The 25,254-nt window shown below is 51.9% G+C and overlaps 1 protein-coding gene across 6 annotated transcripts in view; it reads left to right on the top strand.

Annotated features, from left to right (window-relative positions):
- The window catches only part of PTPRF (protein tyrosine phosphatase receptor type F), a 746,312-nt gene that overhangs the window by 296,431 nt on the left and 424,627 nt on the right, over window positions 1–25,254 (top strand). The gene's annotated exons all lie outside the window — the stretch shown is intronic.

The following is a 25,254-nucleotide window of genomic DNA, read 5'->3' as shown; positions in this document are numbered from 1 at the left end:
GCCCCCCCGCTCCCCCATCTGCCCCACCCTCCACAACGCCGGCCCGCCCGGCCGCAGCCGCAATCACCGGGAGCCGCTCCTCCGCGGCCAACGCCGACGCCACGCCCCCGTCCGCCTCGTGGGCCTGAAACGTCAATGGGGGAAAACGAAGCCGCGGAGGCAGGCTCCTGCGCCGGCCTCCGCGCGCCTGGCTCGCTCGGCCCGCACCCCGCCCCCTCCCCCGCAGACCCGAGAGACACAGAGGTGGCGGCAGCGGTGGCTCCTCCTGACACGCCAGTACCGCCGCCGCCACCCCCGCCGAGGCCGCCCGCGGAGCCCTCTCATAACCCACCCACGCCTCTCCCAGCACCCCGGGCCGCAAAAGATCCTCCCTCCCGGCCCGCCCCAGAACCAACAACGCCCGCCTCACCTCCTCGGAGGTCGCCACACCGTCGGCACCGTCACACGCCATCCACAACGTTCCGCCTGCCACAACAACGAGGAAAGCACCGACCAAATGCCCCAAGGCCTAACTCTACACTACTCTCGCCACACACCCTTTTCTAAACCCTCCCGATGGTGCCGAGTGCAGGAAGAGGAAGTCGCCTTCCTCCCCTGCGCTCATATACCCACCCCCTAACTCCACCCCTTGACCCTACCTGGTCCTACCCTCGCGCGAATGACCCCGGGGGAAGACTAGTCTGCGACTCTGCTTCCCCCGGGGCCCGGCATAACGTCCTGAAATGCGAGAGAAAGTGTAACTTGGAAGAGCCCGTGTCTCTGGTTCTGCCGGGGCAGCACGTCAGGAGCGCACTGACGTATTTTGACGGTCCACGTCGGCGTTCCAACTACTAAGAGGCGTTGTCCATGCTGGCTCTAGCCAATCCCGCTTCTAGGCTTTCAAAGGGTCACACTGGTGCCCTCCAATCACAGCTGAACATCAGATTAAAAGTGCACAGCCCGAGCTCTGGCACCTGTTGTAAGGAGCGAAGCCTTCAGCAGACGCCCCTCGAACAAGAGTCCTGCTCCGCGTCGGAGTTTGGACTGAAAAGGGCAATTGGGACTGATGTATGGGGGCTCCAGCTACTCAAACTTAGTCCGCTTTCAAACAAGCACCCTGTTGGCTCAGACTCGCAGAGAAAATTCTTAATTGCTCATCTGGCCGGTGTGTTCACTTGGCTAAGGCATGATTGTGTCTCCTAGCTGGTGCCGCCTCGCAGATTGCAATCATGGTGCCATGACTCAGCCTTTCATCCTTCTCTGGATGATGACATCAGTGCCATTAATCTGGCACATAAAGCTCCTTTTCTTTAAAAGCCTCAAGGTTCTGGTGTGCTTGTTACCTGTATTCTTAACACTTTATCGAGACTAATGATCGGCCCATAAATTAATCAAAAATGGGTTATCCAGTGAATTGTCTACGGACCCGCCATTTTGTGTCTGATTGTAGCGCTTTTAAACGTAGGCCTTTGAGTCACTGTGCATAGTATCCCTACTTCTAGGCGCCACAGTCGGCGATCCTTGGTCACTCACTCCTTTCAGTCGATGGGGCCGAGCAGTAAACTCTACCTGCCTCTCCTACACCCCTGACAGGTTCCTGCTTGTTTTCGTTCCACTCGGTCCCATCCATTTTCCAACAGTGGTTTCATCAAAACGTGTTGGAAGTTTGTGTAACTTCACCAGTAGAATCCACTCGAGACGGGCTTTATTTCCTGCTGCATTTCTGGGAGGAAGAAGGCGGTTTCCCTTCCTTCGGCTTGGCCTCGTCTCTGTGGCCTGGCCTCGGGCTGAGATGCTTGGTGGCAGATTGGTGCGTCAGAGAGGCCAGCGGCGCGGAGACGGCCTCGTGTCAGGACTGAGGGCCATGCAGTCACGTGTCTGACCCAATCCTGGCAGCAGGGGGCTGGGGAAGAGTCAGTCAGAAGCCATGCTCGCTTCTGAAAGGCTGGTTTGTAGTCCACCACGTGTCACGGCAGATCTTAGAGCACTTTGCCTGAGATCCGGTGGACTTGGGGGCTAGCTGTGTTACTGTGAGCGGAATGTGTGACCGACCACGGACCGCACACATATAACACTTGTTTTTAGTCAATATCACAGCGCATTCCGAGAACAGTAAATCTGGGCTGAAAAGGGTAGCATAAAATATGGATTTGGGTAAAACCTTAGAACTCTTTAAAGTCTTACACAGGATTAGGGGCTACTTGGCGATTGTGAAGGCTACCCTTACACGCACCAGCTGAGCTACTTTCCAGCCACCCTTCCTGAACGGGGCACCTTTACTCTCGCCATAGCTGCTCTCAGAGACGCCCCCACCTGGCCACACACCTACTTGTTTACTTGCACTTTTGCTGACACGGCCCGGCCGTGCGCGCATGCGGTGGCGCAGGGAATGCCGACTTGCGCCAACAGGTAGCGCGCCTATTGTTCGTCGGAGGCTCCGCCCCGGCCGGCGGCTGATGAAGTCATACCTGCCCGCCAGGTATTTCCAGCCTAGCGGCGGGAAGGACTCGGCTGCCTCCGGGTGAGTACCCCTTGTGAGCACGGGTCTGTGTGCGCTGGTCCCAGTGCCCCTTTGTGCGCGGAGGGAAGGTGGGAGTGCCTCATGAACTGTCCACCCGGGGTCTGCGGCCCGGACACCGAGACGTGTAAGGGTGCCTCGCTCCTTCATGCCGAGGGTGCCTCGCTCCCTCATGCCATAGGTGTCTGGCGTCAGCCTCGCTTCTTCATGCCGAGGGTGCCTCGCTCCCTCATGCCATAGGTGTCTGGCTTCAGCCTCGCTCCTTCATGCCGAGGGTGCCTCGCTCCCTCATGCCATAGGTGTCTGGCGTCAGCCTCGCTCCTTCATGCCATAGGTGTCTGGCGTCAGCCTCGCTCCTTCATGCCGAGAGTGCCTCGCTCCCTCATGCCATAGGTGTCTGGCGTCAGCCTCGCTTCTTCATGCCGAGAGTGCCTCGCTCCCTCATGCCATAGGTGTCTGGCGTCAGCCTCGCTTCTTCATGCCGAGAGTGCCTCGCTCCCTCATGCCATAGGTGTCTGGCGTCAGCCTCGCTCCTTCATGCCATAGGTGTCTGGCGTCAGCCTCGCTCCCTCATGCCATAGGTGTCTGGCGTCAGCCTCGCTCCCTCATGCCATAGGTGTCTGGCGTCAGCCTCGCTCCTTCATGCCGAGGGTGCCTCGCTCCCTCATGCCGAGGGTGCCTCGCTCCCTCATGCCACAGGTGTCTGGCGTCAGCCTCGCTCCTTCATGCCATAGGTGTCTAGCGTCAGCCTCGCTCCCTCATGCCATAGGTGTCTGGCGTCACGACACGAATTGTTTATAAAGCGTCTCGGATGCATGCCTCGTGTTCTAGCTTTGAACAACCCTCTTTATAAGGGCCCGGTCCCCTGAAGCGCTAATGCCCTCCCTGGCCACCTTCCTCTCGCCAGTTTCGGGGTCTGTCTCAGTGGCATGTTGGTGGCTCACGCCCGGGCGAGCCGCGGCTTTGCAGAGTCTGGGTGGGTCTGTGAGCCGTGCCCCACCCCCTGTGCCCCACCCCCTGTGCACCTTCTGTGCAGCTGCTGACGCAAGCCAAACTGTGGGAGCAGTGGTGTGCTCTGGGTAAACCTAGTTTGGTCCAGTTAAAGATTAACCTCTCCTCCTGGCCCCGCCAGAGACCGGATCCAGGGCACCAGCCTCCCGCCGCTGGCAAATCGGAGCCCAGAAAGGCCACCACGTGACTCCAGTTCGTCTTGGAATAGCTTTCCGGCCTGGATTTACCATGGGCTAATCATTGACTTCAGATCCTGGATTATTTGCTTCCAGTGAAGTGAACCAAGCCTACAACTCCCAGAATGCATTAGTTTGTTAAAGCAAATCCTTGAGTGGGAAAATGTTTTGATGACATGGAGTTGTCTGGGGACAGTAGAACTCGCTCCCATGAAGTCTTCCCATGTCCCCAGACAAGAATCCGGATGTAGTGTACCCAGCATTCCTCAGACAGGTCCCCCAAACGAGCCTGCCCATAACCTCTACAACCAGACTCTAGGCCCAGCCCTCCTGCCCACGAGGCGGATGCAGTCCGGCAGTATCCTCAAATAAGGACTCTCCTGGCCCCATCCACCCCACTAATAATATGCAGATATTGTATTTAATTGCATTTGTATAGTGCTAGCTACCCCTGATGAGGCGTCGAAGCACTTTTTGGCGAGTAGCACACTACTCCGGAACCCAAAAAGGATGAGTGGTGGATCAGTATAGTAAAATGTGAGTTAATTTGAGCGGTGGACGTGTGAGTCTGTTAGTTGGAATGAAGAGGATAATGGAGGGATAGAAGAGGGAAGAGTCTAGAAAGTGTTTATCGGGAGATCAAAGTAGTAAGATGAAGTTAGGGATGAGTATAAGGAGAGATGGAGGTGGGATACATGAGGGAAGAATTTAGATTGTTTGGTAGAACATAGTATTAAAACGAGCTTTGGGTTGATCCGAGGAGGGAAAGAGTCTATAAAAGGGTTATTTTGGAGATCTATTAGTAAAATAAGGTTTGGGATGAGATAGGAAGTAATGTGCGTAATGAAACTTGAGCCTCCCCTTCCCTGCAAAGTACATGGAGGGGCCCCCGCTCCGGATTTAATCTGGAGCTCTTAGGACAGAGTACTGTGCTGAGGGGCCCCCTGCAGCTCGGACCCCATGCACCGTGGGAGCTGTGGTGGCTTGTGTTACGCTATTGGGTAGAGGATATATTGAGAGCGGTTTGGGTGAATTATAGGGTAGTGCATTGGAGACAACATGGCTAAAACACAATTGCAAAGACAATATCTCTGGCCCTGGCGAGACCTATTGACTTTGCCAATGCTTGTTTTAATTTAGCTTTATATATGCCATTGAATTGTACAAGGCGACTTTCCAGCTCAGCTTTTCTAATGTTATTAAGGATAGTCAGCAGTGGGTTATTCACTGCCCACTCGTCTTTCATTAGTGGAAAGGTCTTTCACATGAGTTGGGAAAGAAAACTGAGCAACAGTAATGCGTTTGTGAAGGTGTGACGCCTCTGCATAGGATCTGGGGGGACAGGGCACAGGCTTTAAATCGCCCTCTGTTGACAGAACAGCACCTCCTGGAGTCCAGGTGGTAGGATACTCCCAAGTGAGAGAAGATGGTGACCCTGCACTTGTCAAAGGATGAAACCCTCTAAAAGACAGCCTTGTAAAGGTGAAATGTCCACGCATTAACCTTTCATAGAAGGCAGGTGGTGGAAACTAGAAATCCTCTGAGGGGAAACAAGGATTTTAATCTCACCCTTAGTGCGAAGGAAGACCCCTTTCTTGTTCCTCGGCCTCATAAATTATATTCCCCAGCGACTGCGACATCTGAAGATATGACCCACAAGCCAGTGCGGCCTCCTCATAATTTTCGGATCAGACCCCCATAAACTTGCGATTTGTCACTCCCTGCTGCCAGTGCGCACAGACCCAGCATTGTCTCCAGATTTAGTATGGCTGCCCCGTGATTGCCCTTTTTAGTTCGCTGGCTGCTTCTTTCGGCATTCCTTTGGGGTCTTTGGGCCTCTACTGTCCTCTCTGTGGATGTCCCGGTTACTTACCAGCAGAACCACTGGAATTATGCGGTAGTGCGGCCGCAGAAATGTTCGCATAGTTATAAAATTGCCACATGATCTATAATCTGCAGATTTCAACCCAAAAAAGTTTTGGTTCTAGCTCAAAAGTTACTAAAATGCAGCGCCGCGTGTTGCCATGTGTTACCCCGCAGTGGAAGGCCCTTTGCAAAGGTTGACAAGTCACCTTTCTGCTATCTTTGTGTTGAACCGGTTCTAATAAGGTGCACGTAGTGTCCGGACAGAGTTAACGTGTACAAAGTATAAAATAATGAAGTACTACTTTTGAATAAATGTGCTGCATAGTTTGGCTTTTCTTGCTGCATAATTTACTCAACCCGGCCACATAATTTGGCCCTCTACTGCCACATGAATGCAGTGGCCTTGCTTACAAGTGATCTTCACGGCTCCTAGTCCAGGCCTTCCTCATCCCAGATCATACCTTTTGAGTGCAGCTTCCACCAAAGAAAGGCAACCCACTTTCAGTGGGTCCTGGGCAAGACCTCTGTTTCACGAAGTCCCCTGAACCCGGGACCGGCGCTACAGGGAAGAGAGGACGAGGGCCTGGTCAACGTGCCCTAAATAGGCCCCCGCCCTCTCCCTCCGCCCTCACCACCGACTCGGGCCGGAAATGACGTCACTTAGCCCCGGAAGTACTTCCTGCCGTCCTCTGAGTCCAATGCTTCTGCCTGGAGCCACAAGGGAGTGGCCGGGAGCCCGTGTCCTAAGTGCCCGCTGCCTTATAGTCTGTGCTTTTCATACTCCTTTCTATGTTAAACTTTCAGAAACAAGACCACACAGAAAAAATTACCTGACCTGGGACCACAAAACTCATAAAATGGCATGGGGGAGAGGGACTCTGTGTGGTTGCAGTCTCAAGATAGGATGTAAGGTTGTTCAAAGATGTGCTGGGAGGCCCAGCGGCCGCCCTCAAGATCTCCACCTGGAATACTCCAATCATGTAAAGCGTCAGCGGCACTGAGTGCCCCCTGCACTCAGTGTGTGGTCACGGTCTTAAGACGTGAAGTAAGGCTGTACCAAGATGTTCCAGGAGATCATGCGGCCGCCCTCAAGATCTCCACCTGGAATACCCCAACCCCCTTGCATGAGGCACTCCTGCCACGTGCTGGCCTGGCTGGATATATTTGCCCCTGGTACCGGATACAGACTGTCCCCCTCTCCTCTCAGCCCTGGGGTTAGACATTGATGCCTCCTTCCCTGTTGCTAAAACGAGCTTCTCGTGTGTTGGGGTACATGGTTCATCAGGCAAGAAAAGGCACATCTGCACCAAGCGCATGCCGCTCCCTCTACCAGCCTGGCCTAGGTTGGGGAACAACACCGAAGGATGCTGTCTTGTTAGATGTGGACCCAGTAAGAAACATAGACGCAGAACCACCTAGTCTTGTGGGAACCCAAGGTATGGCCATATAGCTCCTGGTCCCCCACAAGAACCCAGCAGGCATGAGCACCCCCTTACCTGACCATCATGCAAGGGCGGCAGCGGCACACAGTTTGGGTGTTTGGGAGGACGCGCAACACAGCCCTTTTAATTTGGATTGAGATCAAACAGAAGTGAGGGAGCCACGGGGTCAGGCAGAAGTGAGGGAGCCACGGGGTCAGGCAGAAGTGAGGGAGCCACGGGGTCAGGCAGAAGTAAGGGAGCCACGGGGTCAGGCAGAAGTAAGGGAGCCACGGGGTCAGGCAGAAGTAAGGGAGCCACGGGGTCAGGCAGAAGTAAGGGAGCCTTTGGAACAGCAGATGTAAGGGATCACCGTAATCCGCCAGATGTAAGGGATCACCGTAATCCGCCAGATGTAAGGGATCACCGTAATCCGCCAGATGTAAGGGAGCCACGGAGGCCGGTAGAAGTAAGGTTGCCACGGGGTGAGCCAGATGTAAGGGAGCCATGGGTGTATGGGGTCTGTCCCGGTTTTCCCAAGACTGCCCTGGTGTCCTGACGCTTTCCTTAATTTTAAACTTAAGTCCTGGTGTTCGGGACAAAGACTGGTGACCATACATTTTCCCCGGACAGTCACTGTTTTCAGAGGACTGTCCCATGTCCAGGCGGATTCCTCAATTTTAGATACACGTCCCGGTTTTTGGGACAAAGGTCAAGTCCTCCTGCAACGTAGAAGTAAAAGGTGTACTTTCGTTAAATAATGTCTGTTTCAGGCAGTGCAGGGTCACGTCTGGTGCAGCAGAGGGGAGATGGAGGGCTGGGGTACTGAGGGGAGAGGCTAGGAGTCTTGCGTTAGTGTTAGAAGGTGGTTTTGACACTATGGGCCGCCTGGATTTTTCGCTTTTTGAGCACCTAATTGTTGAGCTTTTACTGAGGGGGAGACTCAGAAGTTGGGACTCACCCACAGTGAACTCAGGATGTAAGAAACTGCAACAAGGATTTTACTGGTGTTCCCCTGGCTTGACCAGGCCACTGTTCAGCAGCTGGAGTAAGGGACACCGGGCTGGTTACATGCAGACACATGTGTACATGCGTGTGCACACGTGTACGGGCTGCACAGGGGAGATTCCTAGCGTGCGCAGTCCAGGAGCAGCTACAAAGTGAATGGTGTGGCAGGACTTGTGCATTATTGGGTGGTGACATGGAATAGGCTTTATAGACTGGGATGAATCATGCCAGGGAAAGTCAGTGTGTTTTATTGTGTTTTCACTTCATTGTTCCCCTAAGGGAATGTGGAGCCAGGTGCTAGATTAACGTCCATTAGGCCGACAGATTCCAGACACGCACTTAAGTCCAATGTAGCAAATGTGAAAATAAGTATTCTGCAGAGTCCAAAGTCATATTTGTACTGCTTTTGGGTCATCCAGAACTGTCATATTTCTCTGAGCCAGCCAGGACGAGACCCAGGCTGAGGGCTGACCTCAGCTGGATGGATTGATAACCTTTCTTCCACAAGCGAGGGCCTCCTCTCCACAAAGAGAATATGGGAGGGGCTACAGGCTCATCAATTAGCAGCTGTCACTGGGTACCAGGCTGCACCAAGGAGGGAAGGCAGCATGGGCAAAAGGGGCTTCAGAGACATGTGGCCAGAAACCCTGATGCCATTTTGAACAAGCTCAGAGGCTGGACAAGGAGGGAGCAGGGGCAGGGACGTGATGTGTCGCTGTTTGATAGGACCAACAGAGACTTCCTGCCAGCCCCCTACTCAACTTTTAAAAAGTGCCTGCACAGGAAGAGAAGCTCTCTGGGGTGTGGTCGGCTGAGGCTGAAGGTGCTGGAGCCTGGCGCAATGGGCAGTTGGAAGGAGAGACCCCCTGACTGCCCACAGGACCCTATCAGCACCAGAAGAAGAGCCCAGGACTGGTGCACAGAAGCAGGGGCCTCTGAGCAGGGAGAGCGGCCCAGAAGGCGAGCCTGGCGAAAGGCTGGCGCAGGGAGCCAGTGAAGACAGCACACTGCTGAATCTACCCTCTCAGAGACCCAGAGGGCAGAGGGGAGTGTTCCCAGAGGCTGGGGCTGGTAAAGAGGAGCATGAAGCGCCCCATAATGCCTCGCCAGGCATTTGGAAATCTGCCGTTTTGGTGCTTTGGTGCCCCCAGAGGAGGGGGGTCACCCTCATGTGTGAAAAGGGGTGCAGGGGGGCTGCAGGAGCACCGCAGCCTCCCCCAGCATAAAGAAGAACAGTCCACCCATAAGTTTCACGGGGCATCTGAAAGAATAACCCCTCAAGGGCTCAGCCAGCCTTTAACACCTTCTAGGCTGGAACTTATGTTCTACAGCTGAGGGTGTACTATGAAGTGCATCATGGAGTGAAGGGCTGAGTTGGGGATGTCTGGAGAAGGGCATCCCCTGGAGGTGAAGTGGTGTAATTGCACCGAAATGCATTTACTATTGGTTATTTCTTTTTAGGTGGACTGAAAGTCACGTGTAAAGTGAAGTACCTGTGTACGGTAATGTTAAGCTAAATGGAGTTATGTTGCTGGACCTTCCTGCTAGGGGGTCTGGCTGTATTTACGTAATCCCATGCTTTTACCTGTGATTCCTTTTAAAGTGAAGAGGCACACTGCAGGAGAAGTGTAGTTGCCAGGAGTTCTTCTTTTGAAGGGACTGTAAGTCACATCCATCTGTAAGGAGATGTCATACGCCAAGTGGGGCTATGTTGCCAGACAGTCCTGCTAGGGTGTCTGGCTGTATATGCGCAATCCTGTGATTTCATCTGAGATGTCTTTAGGGGCTGTAATTGCAATGCATTCAAATGATCAACCAAGGTTATGAGTACTGTCATTCTAAAGTGTGCGTAAACATGGATTCGTGCTACTGCGCTTAGGTGAAGACCCCAGACTGCTAGCCCTTAAGATATAGAGGTGCATACTTTATGGTCAGTAGGAGATGCTCAGTCAGGGTCATGTGTCACCAAGGCAGGTTTACCCTTTTTTAATGCTGGTTGAGGTAATGTGGTGGGTCGCCACTGGGATGGTGCCAGTGCGCAGGGCCCTCGCTCCAGGTTATGTTCAACTATCTGCATTGGGGGCAAGTTGATGTGCATACATGGGAGTGGTGGTACTAGACCCCACCCCCCCTGCAGTAGGGGTGGAGATGGTATGCAATGTCACAAAGTAATTCCAACAGATTATGTATATTTGTAAATTGGTGCATAGTATTGAGTAGTGTGTGTGTTTAATAAATGTACTCTTACTTTTATAAAGCAAAGTACAGACTGGACAATCAATTATTGAGTGTTATTTTTGTGCACCTGCAAATGGCGATTACTAGCCCACACCACCTCCCTGGAGTAAGCCTCCGACTGCTCTGCAACGCTACCCTCTGAGAGTCAGGCGCTACAATTGGGTGTTTGGTTCCCAGTGAAGGACAAGTGTAGTCATGTTATTTGTGCAGGCCTCACAGACGCTGCCTCATTTTCCAACACATAGCTAATGTTATGTGAATGTAGAGTGTGTGTAGGGAAATAATATATTTCTTTCCAAAAGTTGGGACAGGCCAAAAGCTTTAGTCCTACTTTTGTCTGGCCTGTCCCGAGTTTTTGCTACTGAAAACCTGGTCACCCTTTCTCTTGGGGCCCGGACCACCCAGTGGAACCCCGCTCCACCCATAGTGAACCCACAAACCATTCATTAGTCCAAGGTGTGGGAAAATTGGCCATGTTTAATCAAACACAATATTCATAAACATGACAAGCAATAAACATTGATATATTTCGAGATTACAAATTCACTTAACCACACTTTTAATATTTACAAGCATTCAGAATTCATAACCCTATTTTTGCACCTCAACCCTCCAGCACTAAGGGGCCTCCTGGCTCGCATCCCCAACGATTGAGAACCACGCAAGGCACAACCCACCTGCCTCCTTGAGCGGTGAGCCCCCCAGCCCGCGGTCCTTGTCCGTCTTTTCCCGGGATCCCACCCCTCACCACCAGGCTGCCAAGGAGGCTTGTGTGACCTGTCGCCCTTGCCTCTCCAGCCGGTGTCCCCATTCTCCCTGCAGAGAGCTTACCGTCAATCCCCTCAGTGCTGGCCTCGGGACTATGCCAGCAGGCCTCCCGATACCCTGAAAATCACAGTTCTGTGGCCTCTTTTCCGCTAAACCCCCTCACTCCTAATCTATCTCCAAAACCTTATTTCTTAGGGACGGGTGGGTGGGAGATCGTTACTGTCCTCCGGAGGTCCAGGGCAGGAGCGGGAAAGTCGGTAACAGAGGAAGAGTGGAGGTGAGTACGGAGCCTAAATAGCCCACCCCCCCGGCTCCACCTTCCACTCCCCTGCAGGAAGTCCGCGTTGGGCCCACATCGTGGTGCCCCGGAAGTGCTGCCTTCGGCCAGCAGCCAATTAGGCTGCTGGCCGGGCTATGGGGTAGGGGGGGTGTCACCGGTACGGGGGCGGGCCCTAAGTGCGCGCTCACCAAGGGTCACGCTTGGCATACTAATTCTCTCCACATGTACATCCGACTCTGTCCCAGCCCTTCTGGTTCAGCAATGGACTAGGCATAGCCCATCCAACTACAGGCTAGACCACCCCTGGTGGCAGGGCCTGCACCCGCCCGCCTGCTGCCAACAAGTGCCCGCCGTGAGAACAGCTGCCAGAAGGTTCATTAATATTTGTGAGTAATGTCTGGACGGTGCGAACACATATCGCGTCCGTTTCTGAATATTTATCACGGTGAATGATGATTTTGGAACCATGAACTGGTATTCCAGCCGTCTGCGTGGCGGGGATTCTGCGCCTGCCACTCGCACCCCCTCCTTGGCGCACCTCACGTAGTGGCTTTATCACGGATTGCTCTCACAGCCCACACTGGAGCGGAAGAATGTACTCTTGGTGCAGAAATGGGAGTTGATGCTATTATCTGCCTCCGCTGCACTCCTTTCATCGACCTTGCCATGATGAAAGTATGAGTCTTCCCTGTTTTCATTTGAAACTGCACTGCTAGATGCCCGGATGTGCCTGCTGCAGACGCTCTTACAGAGATGTGTGATGGTTGCAGAAGGTGGCGTGTTACTGTGTTACTCTGTCACCATCGCTCCCACTATTTCACGGGTTGGCGCCTGGAATGCCAGCATGGACCTCAGGGCGCTGTCTTGTGATGGCAGGTTTCCTTGTGATTTGTTGCCATGCCATTGTGGGCATGCATGGTGTAGATGCACGTGTATGCTGGAGGAGAGGCGTGCTGGTCATTGGAGGGCACAGGATGTACATTCCACAGGGTGGGAGGGGGGTACTAGTAGCCATGGAGCATGCTTTTTAATGGGGTGCACTTCAACCTGAGCGGAACGTGCTTGCCATTGGAAACACATGCTAATGATATGGGGGTACACTTGCTGATGGGGAAAAGTGTTTCAGTTTGGGAAGGGAGCTTGTGGAAGGAACTGGCCATGCAGGGTCCGCTTCCCATCAAGGTGCATTTACCGTTTGTGCACTGGCCAATGCTTAGTGTTCTTGGTCACAGGGTGAAATGCGCTTGCTGTTGGTTGAGTCTATTTGCTTTCGAAGGGGGGGGGGGTTCTTCGCTGGGAGAGATGGCCTAGCGTTTCCACCTTCACTCCTAGGCTTTCCAATTCCCACTAAATTTTCCACTTTTCCCTCTAGGTTTTTTTTCAATCTTCCCTTGTCGTTAAGCCACCCCAGGATCACTATTTCCTTTTTTGCGCTTTCCTATCCTGATTTTGTAACTTTATCCACGCAGCCGCTCTAGCACCGGATTGGTGGTGTTAGACGCTATGATTGTGAAAGTCCAGCACTATAATCCTGTAACTTTGTCATTCCTTCTAGGGTTCACCCCGTTTGTAACACTTTCACCTGGTGATATCTGCGCCCGCTGTTTTTCTTCCTTACCCCCTCCACTCCCGTTCAAAAAGCTGTGGAGAGAGGTGTATATAGCTATGCCGAAAAGGCCGATGGGTGAAAAAGCTCCCTCCGCTAATCAGAAGGCCCTATTTTTTATTTTATTTTTTTAATTGTGGAACCCCGAGTTGTTGTGGTCAACCGTGCCCATGTCCCTATACTTAAAGGCTTCAATGACTATCTGGGCCACCTTTAAATGGAGATTTCTTGAAAACGACTGAATAAAGTTTTAACTTATGCCAAATTTGATGTAATTCCATGCAACTGTTTTTTTCTGCATCCCTTTCTGAAATTTCATATATGAATTAATGTGAGAAATTTAGAGTTTTGGATCCCTCCTCTTCTTGGCCCTCTGTTCACCCATCATCTGAAAGCTTTCCAGGAAGGAGCTGAGGTGAATGAGTTAAGAGCTCTGGTGCGCCTATAGTTTGTTATATTTGTCATGTTGCACGCTACACGTTTCGGATCTAAACGTGAGCCTTGAATGTTCAAAGCTAAAACAGGTAGGGTTCACTATGCCCAATTTAAGAATAAAGTATTTGAATAACCACATTTTGTGGGCGCACGTCTTCATTTGTTTTGGAGTTTGCTTTGAAAACAGAGGGCAGCCTGACCCCATGCATGCGCACTAAACCCGATTAGGGTGGGGACAACAGTGCACTCGGGCACTGTAGCTGGTGATACAAGGCCGTGTGTGTAGAGAGACAGCACACATCTAGTTTTAGTATATGATTTTAATATATTTTTTTTTTTTGCTCATTCATCGTTGTTGTCACTTTTGACATATGGGAGAACTTAAATATTGGGAAACAAAGTGGCTTGCCCAGGATCACAGCGTTTGTTGACTCGGGCAGCCAGGCTTAACAGGCCAGAGGTATTTGATGCCCCAGACATTCACATGTACCCCAGAGCAGGTCTGCCATGACTTGCTTTACTTCACGCGCACTAATAAAACAGGGAGTCTCTAGTCAGTGCTTAATTTGAACCAGTGGTTTCCGGTGCTCTGCACCGGCACTTAATTGTCATCACCAGCACTTATGACTGTCTGCCACATGGTGGCGCTGAGTCTAATTTAGAGGTGAGCACAACAGTACTTTAATAATTCAGTACAAATTAAAAAATAACACCTGTCGTCCAAGCCATTCTTATATATTTGGGGGACTGGAATAGTCTGAGTTGTCACACTTTTAGGAGTGTGAAGGATAGTAGTTGTGTTGGTACTTGGGGTGGCGAGGCGTCCCAGATTTGCCGGTACACTTGCGGTTCTCCACCAGCTGTCCCTGCAGATTTAGTCAATTTGGGCTCATGTCCTGGTTTTTAGAGGGGGTTGACTGAAAACAGTGAGACACTTTTTTAGGTGTTCTGAAGCTGTGCTAGTTAGCAGCTCTTCTTAGTTGGCACTTTAACAGTTATGATGCTGGCTGTATAAATTACATGTCATTTATGTTATTTGTGCCTCTTCTGTGATCCTATGTTGATGCGAGCTGCCATTCTGCGCCGCTACTTTGATGTAAAATTGTAGTCCTGTTTTTGAAAAAATGCCCCGGTGTTTGGTTCTCAAGATCTGGTCACCCTAGTTGGCACTGTCCCTGGCGACGCTGTCAGGGGCAATGGCTGGTGCAAGCTGCAGTGTCCTAATGAGGGCCTTGGCACTTATTTTATTAACATTAAGACGTAAGACGTGGTGTGTAAATAGCAACGGGTTAATATCCGATGTTATTACACACTCCCCTGTGAGCCTGGCGCCTATCGCCTGGCATTGTCTATATCTTGGAGTCCTCGCTTCACCGATCCCGGAAGTGCTACCGGATCGACGGGTGCGCATCTCTCCCCGTCCTTCCCACAGTTGCCGGCATTTAATAAGAGGCCCTGGTTGGTTGAATCGAGCAGGCGGCCGTTTGCTCGTACAGATGCAGATGTATTCTGAGCTCCCCTCGTCTTTCTTTTATATTTTTTCCTCGCCTCGCATCGCCTCCTAAATTAATATCCCACCTGAAGGTCGCGGCGAGGCGAGCCCGGAGCCTTAATTGGTGATTTAACTTTGAGGAAGCGCGCAGTCAGCGCTTTGTGCGGCGCTCACTTCCAGAAGGACCTTCGGCGCTCGTTAAATGTGGGATGCGGACGAGAGAGCGCGGAGCTGAGGCGTCTCCCACCAAAGCGCCTTGATGCACCCACCGCATTCAATCACTCGTCTCTAAAGCCTCCCCTTGGGGAGCGCCTGGACCTTTATGTATGCAGAACCAGGCACTAAACTATTCTCTCGTCCCCTCAGCCTCGCCTGGGGGCGCGCCTGGACGTCATGTATGCAGAACCAGGCACTAAACCATTCTCTCTCCCCTCAGCCTCTCCTCGCGGACCGACTGGACGTCATGTAAGCAGAACCAGACTCTAAACCATTCTCTCGCAACATCTCCTCCCAGAGCGCCTGGATGTCATGTTTGCAGAACCAGGCACTAAACCATTCTCCCTCCCCTCAGCCTCGCGTGAGAGAGCACCAGGACGTCATGTATGCAGAACCAGGCACTAAACCATGTTTTCGTCCCCTCACCCTCGAAGCGCCTGGACGTTATGTGTGCAGAACCATGCCCATTCTCTTGTCACCTCAGCCTCTCCTCCCAGAGCGCATAGACGTCATGTATGCAGAACCAGGCACTAAACCATTCTCCCGTCCCCTCTCCTTGTGGAGCGTCTGGAGGTCATGTAACCAGGCACTAAACCATTCTCTCGCCCAATCACCCTCTCCTCATAGCGCCTGGACATCATGTATGCAGAACCACGCACTAAACCATTCTCGTAGTCTCTCCTCCCAGAGCGCATGGAGGTCATGTATGCAGAGCCAGGCACTAAAACCATTTTCTCGTCCCCTCAGCCTGGCCTGGCGGGGGGGGGGGGGGGGGGGAGCCTGGACGTCATGTATGCAGAACCAGGCACTAAACCCTTCTCTCGTCCCCTCACCCTCTCCTCGAACCGCCTGGACGTCATATATGCAGAAACGGGCACTAAACAATTCTCTCATCTCCTCAGTCTCTCCTCGGAGCGACTGGACGTCATGTATGCAGAACCAGGCCCATTCTCTTGTCCCCTCAGCCTCTCCTCCCAGAGCCCCTGGACGTCATGTATGCAGAACCAGGCACTAAACCATTCTCACGCCCCCTCACCCTCTCCTCATAGCGCCTGGACATCATGTATGCAGAACCAGGCACTAAACCATTATCTCCCTCCCCGACTCCCCCTCCCCCCCCCCCCCACACACACACACCACACACACACACACCCCTCCCACAAGCCTCTCCACGCGGAGCGCCTGGACGTCTTGTATGCAGCACCAGGCACTAAACCATTCATTCGTTCTCTCTTGATGAGGCCTATTAGATACTCTTTGCAGGGTTGTTTGTTTCGTTATCAGCGGATTTACTTTTATCTAGCGCTTAGAAGCAGCTGTGCCTGCATGTGGCATCACATGGATGTCTGTACACAGATGTGGACATGTGAAACCTAGCCAGCCACTGGACAGCCTGCAGCGTCCCTTCCAGCCCAGGAACCACTGAATATGCAAAGCTGAATGCTATGTAGGGTCGGCCTGACCAGGAGATGGCCAAACCTGCTAGGCAGCAGGGGCCGAGGGAGGTTAATCCCATCCTCGACATTTAGATCTGCCTACAGACCTCTTTACCCGCTAGACCTAGTGCATCCAGTATGGAGCTGTCTGTGTGCCCGCCCCTTGCTTGTGAATGGCTGGATTGTCTACCATGGGTCCCTACTCCTGATTGGAGGGCGCTTCTCCCTATTCTTGATTGTACCCACCAATGGATCTGCCTGCATGTAAAAAAGCATTGGCAAGGCCAAAATGTCCGCATCCCGACACCAAAGTCGCGACTTATTGGCTGTGCGGTACTTGTTTATTTATAGGTGACCCTGAGGTATATTCGGGGATGAAGTCATTTGCAGCTCTATATGGTTTTACGTTGTTGCGAGAAGGAGCCACATTTCCAAAGTTGGGCTCTGTCGTGGCTTCCTGTTGGCCTGGAGACGCGCCCCCTCTCGGGGAATGCGGGGGTTCGGTGCCAGCGGAGAGGGTGAATAATGGAACGGGGACCTCCCCTGGACTCTGCCAGGGATTATCTCCGCTCCCAGGACGCTGCTGCCTTTTGAAGGTTGCCTGACACTAAAAGCGCCTCGTTCCTGCAGTTTGGCGCTTCACAGCAAGATGGAGGCGAGAAGAACCTCTTACAACAGATAGGGCCTCCCAGGTGACCCACAATGCACCCCGGGCGGTATTCAAGGGGCTTTCTTCAAATTCTTCTCTGGCAAAGCTGCGTCTTGTAGGACAGTTTGATGAACCCTTGAACCTACAGTTTGGAATCCGAGGTGGGCGACCTGTGTAAATGTTGTAGACTTGTAAATGTTGTACACTTGTAAAGCGCACAGCTACCCCAGCAACGGGGCGTCCCGGCGCTGTAGACCGCTGGGGAACCCGTCCTGGCTATCCCTTTCTCGGTATCTCCAAGGTGAAACCAGGCATCCCCGGAGTCTGTGGGGGGGCCGTTGTAGAGATGAGGCAAGCTTAATGCCCAGAGTTGCCGAGTGTGTTCCTGGTTAGATTAGGTACCGAGGCGAGAATTATCGAGTCCGTTTTGACCCTGGTCCACGACCCTGCCGCGTTGGGAATGGACGATTCTCTGCTTACGGGTCTGCCGCCTCTAACTAGTGAGCCACACCTCTCCACAAGACCTTACAGATTAACAGGGAGAGTCGAGCCAAGGGTCTGGCTCGGATCCCGTTCACGAGCCGAGCCCTGGAAAGATTTGCTATATAAATCGTATAACAAACCTCATGCAGTGTATGACACCGCCTTTTCAAAATTGTGTTTTGACAAGTGGAAGCTTCGAAAATACCTCACATTCTAGTACTGTAAAGGGGGGCTGAGGGGTAAGGGGCGAGCACACTGCCTCACATCCCAGCGCCGTTACCCCTTTGCATTCTGGTTAATGTAGTGCAGTATTGTACAGTGTGCCCCCCCCCCCCTTTACATGATAGCACTGCACCGAGAATGCCAATTACCTCGCACCAGATCACATTGTTTTTAGAGGCGCAGGAGATGACAGGATTTGCCCGGAATCACAGTTTGCTGCGCCATGCCAGGGCTCGAGCCTGGCTCGTGGCTCCCTTTCCCAAAGTCGGCAGCTCTGACCTGATGTTCCATTCTGTCTGGACGTAGTGCGGTAGGCAGAAGCCACTTGCAGGCTCGGCTCGTTATGGGCTCGAGGTTCAGGCAGGACCTCGAGCTGAGCCAGGCTTCAGACTCAAGCTTTCAGCGGCTCACCCACCCACTCACCTCTATTTGAAAGAGAAGCAGGAGGTGCGGCACATTGGGAGCAGGGTCCGTCAAAGGGAGGAAGTATGACGTGAGTTACAGAGGGGCGGGACCTGGAGTATACCCGAAGGAGGCGGGGTTTATGGTGTAACTGATGGAGGGGCGTGGCATGGAGTATATCACAGAGAGTGGGTAGAGTTTATCACAGGGTCGGTGCGTGGAGTCTGGCCTATATGACAGGAAGGAGCGTTCGTCAAACATCGTAGTGGAATGTAGTGTGGCCTGTATCCAGTGCTTTAAACGGGCAGATACTGGAAGGTTCTCCATATCTGCACTTCTTTAGTTTGGAAGGGAGAGTACCGGCACTTCTCGGTGCTGCTGGAGTTCTTTTAATGGGAGAGGACAGGCTCTTCTCCGCACTGCTGCAGTGCTTTTAATGGGAGAGTACCGGCACTTCTCGGCGCTGCTGCAATGCTTTTAATGGGAGAGTACCTGCACTTCTCAACACTGCTGCAACGCATTTAATGGGAGAGTACCAGCACTTCTCGGTGCTTCTGGAGTTCTTTTAATGGGAGAGTACCGGCATTCTCAACACTGCTGCAACGCTTTTAATGGGAGAGTACCAGCACTTCTCGGTGCTGCTGGAGTTCTTTTAATGGGAGAGTACCGGCATTCTCAGCGCTGCTACAACGCTTTTAATGGGAGAGGACAGGCTCTTCTCGGCGCTGCTGCAATGCTTTTAATGGTAGAGCACCTACACTTTTTAGCAGCAAACCGGTACTCTAAAGTGCGAGTACCTGCCTTTCCATATTTCCATTTAATGCACCGCCTGTATCATATGGAGGGGTGTAGAATGACGTATATCACAGGTAGGAAATGTAGCATCTGGCCCACTGATGGGGTGGGGAGGGACGGTGAAAGTGCTCTGTATCAATGGGTTGAAATGTGGAACGTGGCCTGCATTGCAGTGAGGTTCACGTGGCTCACAGTCCTACAAAGTGACACAATGGTGCGTGCCAGTAGCGTAGCTAGGGTGCCCTAGGCTGTGGCGCAAGAAAGGAATATGGCTTATTTCACTGTGGGTGGGGTAGTAAAGTACAGCAATTATCGGGGATCAATGGCCCCTCTGGGCCCCGGTGCACTGCACCTTTGCTAGCTACGCCCCTGAGGTCTTAATCAGACCAGGAGTACAACTGCATGTGGGCAGGTGGGCTCTATCACAGACACCGGAAAGGTGCGATGCAGTCTGTATCGCAGAATGAAGGACCATGCACGGTGACGTCTACTGCTGTGCGGAAGGCTTTTGAAGTGGCCGTTAAGGTGTGAGAGAAGTGTGGCAAGCGGTCCTATCCTGCTGTCGGGAGTCCTTTTTCGATCCCAGTAAATGCCTCCTAACCTGGCCAAAATAATACCGAACTGGATTGGAGTTACTAGTTGACCACTAGAGCACGGTTCTGTTCCTGCTCTACTGCAAATTAGATATGTTGAACTCCTGTATGACGAGTATTGGCAAAGCCAGTCAGTGTCACTTTGCCAATGTTTGTTTGCTGCTGGCATTGACCTCGGTAATGCTTATGGAAGTATGGCACAAGCATTTAAAAAGGCAATAGCAGCTGGCAGCCACTGTGTATTAATATTTTGTCTACTTCAAAGGTGTCCAAACATTATTTTCTATACTCCCAAGCTGGCCGCCACACTAAATCTAGATGTACTACAGCGGCCATCTTGGAAATATAGAAGAAAAGTTTGCCCCTGAGGCTGGTTTGCCAATGATTAAAATGTTATTGTACATATTGGTAAAGCCGATAACGATATGTGACTATCTTTGAACATTACTTTATTAGCTTTCCAGTTAACATCCACTTGATGTCTGTGCAAAATGGCGGCCATCTTAAAAAAAAAAAAAAAATAGAAAATGATGTTAAAAAATGGCCACCCACTGCTATTGGTTTTGCCAACGGTGACGCAATTGGTCAAGTATTGGTAAAGGTGTCCACGGTGGGTGGCAGGTGGGGGTAGGGAGAGGCAAGCGGTGATGGGAAGAGGGACAGCAAGCTGGAGCAGTGTCCTGTGTTAGGAATAGAGAGATGGGAGTGAGCAGTGCGTAGTGGGAGTATGGGGGATGAAGGAGACTGGGGAGTGGGAAAGAGGATAGGAGAATCAGGGCATGCCCTCCCCTCGAGGTACAATGCTCTAATGACATAGGCAAATGCGGATAAAAAATAGTTCCCTGATGTCAGCAGAAAAATGTCACTCTCAACCAATCAAAAAAGCATGTTTAAACCTATGTGAATAGAGAGGAACGTATCCAATCCGGAGCAAGGTATGGACGTAGAACACTCTCCAATCATGAGTTGGGGCAGAAACCTTCATGGTGGGTGTCGTGCACGATACTCTGCACATTTCCAACAGTGACATCTGCCTCCCAATTATTTTACACCTACCCCCGGCCAATGATCCAGTGAAGCATAGAATCCTCCTATACTCCCTTAAAGAAAGGCCGGGTACCAGTTGTGCAGCACTAAGATGTGCTGAACCTCATCTTGACAGCAGGTAGCCACGCTTTAAAAGAGGCGAGTCTGTCTCTACTACGACCCGCGACCTGTGGCGTGGCTCACGGACCCATCATTTGCGTCACTTTTAATCAATTTAGGGAATAAATATCCTCTCTTTAGGAAGGTTCTCAAATATACCTTTGTCTCTTCCAACTGAGGACACATGCTCTTCCTCCTCCTGTCTGTGTAATATTAAAAAATGGGTACGTTGCTTACAGGTGGGTAGAACACCTACCCTAAAGTTGGGGATACGATCTGGAGTGTAGCCTAATACATGCACACCTCTCTTTTGGAGAGATGTGGATGTTTGGTTTGAAGCAACTTGGGAACATCTGACTGGGCATGGATTACTAAAATGAACCTTGTTGATGATAGTGTATTAGAGATTATTTTTTCCCTGATGAAGTTTCCTTTAGGGTCGAAACGTGTTGGGCGGGCTGATATATTTGTGATGTCCGAGAAAATGGATGAATAAATATTGATTATATTTTTATAGTCACCTGTATTTGAGTTTATTTGATGGACAGAATATCAACATGATGCTAACACACCACCACGGACATTTGGGTCTCTAGTACTTTTGTGTGTGTTAGTAAAAATTAAGATCACTCTATGATGTAAAGCCCGATAAGGGTAGCCATGCGCTTAATAAATGCTGCTAATAATAATAATGTTGAGTGTGTCCTGCAGGGTGCACTCGGATGGCAGGTCTCTGCAGGAGGCACGTTGGTCTACTGAGCTGTCTCACTGAGATGTCTCACTGAGATGGACGCCTGTCACCGAGAGCCCGGGGAGATGTGACGCTAGAATGGGATGCTCGGAAGAGTGACCCCGCACACCTAGCAAGTGGTGCTGATTGGAGGGGGTGGGGGGTGCAGAGGGCTCTCAGCAGGAAGGGCTGGTCACGTTTTAGAGATGACCTTTGGAACGCAGCAGGATTGCGCGTGAGATCACTTAAAGGCAGTGAAGACGTGAGCGGGCACCTGAGGTCACTTCCCCCTGCAGCACTTAGCCGACAGGGGATGTCACATGATTGATGGCTAATCGATAGGGCTCCTCGTGCAGTGCTAAGAGTGAGGTGTCCTCAAACTGTTCTTCTCAGACCCGCCCTGGCACCCCTGTCTATCACCAGATCTATCACTGGAGTAGACCTACCCCTCTCACTCTCAGAGAGCCCCTCAAGCACTCTCCTCACTTCTTTTTTTTTTTTTTTTTTTTTTTTTTGTTGCTGTTTTGCAGTTTTGCATAGCGTGAAATCGGCCGGTAGGTATTGGAGTGCTTTACATGAGCACCAGTTACATGACACAGCGACACATTCTGGTCTGGGTCTGGTGGCTTAGTGGATTAATGTGCCCACTGTAGTGACCTGTGTTTGACTTCATGGTCACAGGTTCAAATCCAAGACAGTCCACTCAGCCTTTCATCCTTCTGAGGTTCATAAAATGAGGACCATTGAGTTGGGTACCAATAAACATATGTTATTCAGGGCCAAGATGCCCCTCTAAGTGTGCTTTACAATTACATGTTGTCTTATGTTTGCATTCATTTTTGGTAGGCACGGGGAGATTACGTGATTTGACCAGAATCACAGGATGTTGAACCAATGCTGAGACTCGAACCATGTTCCCCAGTTCCAGCTTTCGCCAGAGCGGCTGGTTGTTTCGTGACACCCTCTACCCACTTACACCTCCAGGCTGCACTCCCGCACCATGTTTCTAACACACTGCAGGGCCCACCCCTCACCGGCTGCACATAAACCGTGGCAGGGAGCAGAGGAAGAGGGCGCTCCGTAGTGCAGCAGGTGCAGTGAACCGGAGCCTAGGTTAGTGACGAGCCCACTGCACGCGTAATGCGATTGTGGTGTATTGCCAGGAAGAGAGATGGGTGGAATGAATGAATGTCTACATGAGTGCTGTGGGTCACTGTGTGCGCATGCCTGTGTTTTTGTAGGTGTGCGGGTGGCGGGGTCCGGTGGGTCTTTTGTGACTTCACCCTGCCTGACCTCTCACTCATGCACACAATGTCGCTGATTGCAGCTTTGGACAAAATGCCCCTTAAGCCCCCACCATACTCTCGAGCAGACGCCATCTTGGTGTGAGTGCGCATCTTTGTGTGCTGGGGGTTCCATTGGGTCTGGCATAACCCAAGACCTTTTGATATTACTAAAATCATGAACTGGTCTGTTGTCATATACGTTTTTCTCGCACCCAATGCAGCATACTGCCTGGGTGAGGGGGTCCGCCTCCTTCAGCCATTGGCTAACTTCACTGTGAGTGACGGCACCTTCCACGAGGGGCACATCCGCACAATAAGTCGTTTGCTTTTGTGTCAGAAAAAAGAGCGTTTTCTGAGACCAAAACATTATTTTGTTATAAGCAGCTTTTAATATATATATATATATATATATATATATATATATATATATATATATATATATAATTTATTTTTTATTTTTTTTATTTGTTGCGAGAGCCCGGCAGCCTCCCCAACAATGGTTTGTAAAAACATCGACAAGACAAGCGTTGAAAAAGCCAAAACATTTGGCTTTGCCATAGCTTGTTGGAAGAGAGTCTTGCATGTCCCTTGCTCCCGTGCATCTAGGCAGGCACCTCCTTGCGCTGTGTCTCTCTGGACTTTAGCTATGCATGACTCTTGAAGCCCGCCCTCCTTAGCCCGTGCTCCTGTGCCCCACGGTGGAAGCCGCCCTTGTGTCTGCCGAAGGGTATTTTTAGGTCCGGGTTTTGACAGCGTCTCTGACCTGCTGCTAACAGTGGACGGGAGAGCGACCTGCAAGTCGGGCACTTGAATCCCAGCAGGGCCGTGTCAGCCCTTCATTCTAACGCAGTTAAAACAAGAACCGTGGCGATAGAAAAACACACGTGTAGCGCTAAAACCTAGCCCCAAGCGCTATCGTAAAATAGGTTGCCTATCTACTGGTGTGTCTGGTGGGATGCAGACATGACGCCTCGTTGATTGACAGGTAGTGGATTGATGGGCGGTGCCGCCGCTGTTGGAAGGTCTTGGCCACTTGAGATTTCTATTTTTCATATCGTACCCCACGCCCCCACCCAAGATCTGATAGCGCATTACCTCATGCCTGTTAGCGCGAAGTGGCGCCTCGTGCCTCGTTAACTTTATGGGGGTCGCGTGTCCCCGGCTCCTTTAATTAAATTATTTGGTGGGGGTCTCGCAGGCCTCGACCCTTTGATTGAATCTCCCAGCTGCCCCCTTTGTTACACTTCCATTACGGTAATGTGCGGGCGCTCCGGGGCGGTCCCCCGGGGGTGCTTGGGAGTGAGTCAGAGGCTGGCAGGTCCCTCCCCCTGAAGGGTGCCCATCTGTGGGGGTCCAGGGTCAGGCGGCTGATGAACGAGCGAGTCTTCCCTTTCTGAGGGGCAGTTAGGGAGGGGGATTGTCCGGTGTCTCACAAAATGTGTATATGGCACACCCGAGAGCAAAAGCTGTTTAAAGGAAAGGTAAAGCAGGGAGGACGTCACTCGGGGCCTAAGTCTGCGACCTGCGGATTGGATTGAATGTAATGCAGCCTTTGTATAGCGCTTATTGACCACGGTGAGGCCTCCGCCAGCAGTGACGTAACAAACCCTGAGGGCCCCCCCCCCCTGCAAAGTACAAGGACGCCCCCACCCCCCCCCCCCCCCACGGACTCAGGAGCTCTCAGGCCAGGGTACTGTGCTGAAGGACCCCCTCACCCCCTCCACACCGCAAGGCTGCAGGGGCCTTTGTTATGCCATTGCCTGCCAGGCCATGCCACCCGCATAATGCATTAGATGATGCTGCCAACGGGGAAACTCCCTCCGCAACCCGCTAACCGCCTGGCCATCGCGCCTACCAGCTACATCAGAAGCCTCCAGCTCACCCCGACTCTGACGCCGGCTTCACCAGAGATGCGCATCAGTTCCGTACGCCCCTTATGAGAACTGCTTGGTAGGGAGGGGATCGAACTAGGGGAGGTAGTGAGTGCATACCTTAGGCGCGTTGTTCCAAAATTCTGTTCTTGTGCCGTTTGAACAACTCTGTGCGGACCATGATCTGCCTGTGGGCATATTTTAGCCTATCGGGTTCTGTTGGTTGAGCTGCGGCGCAAGTGGTAGATTACGGATACACAGCCCGACACACACCCTCTAGTTCATGCAGTCCACATAATGGGTAATGGACGGCGCTTAATTACATGGTTCACACGTGCAGTGGCTCACACACCGCAAGATATGTTGCACCCTATTAGACAACGTTGGGAGCATGACATCGATCGTGCCCAAACACAGAAAGAGGGGGCTAAGGTACTTCTATACCCGCGTAAGGTTTCTCACAATGTGCAGTTCCGGTATATACAATATAGCATACTACGCAGAGCGTACCCCGCACCTGCACGCTTGCATAGAATATGTGGCTGTACATCAAGCTGTCCCAGGCATGGCTCCCCGAACCCAGACATGGAGCACATGTTCTGAACTTGCCCAGAAGTGCAGTCGTTGTGG

Source organism: Triturus cristatus, chromosome 4_2 (assembly GCF_964204655.1).
Source record: "Triturus cristatus chromosome 4_2, aTriCri1.1, whole genome shotgun sequence".
NCBI lineage: Eukaryota > Metazoa > Chordata > Amphibia > Caudata > Salamandridae > Triturus > Triturus cristatus.
The sequence above is the reverse complement of the archived record's forward strand: the minus strand, read 5'-3'. Positions and strand labels throughout refer to the sequence as shown.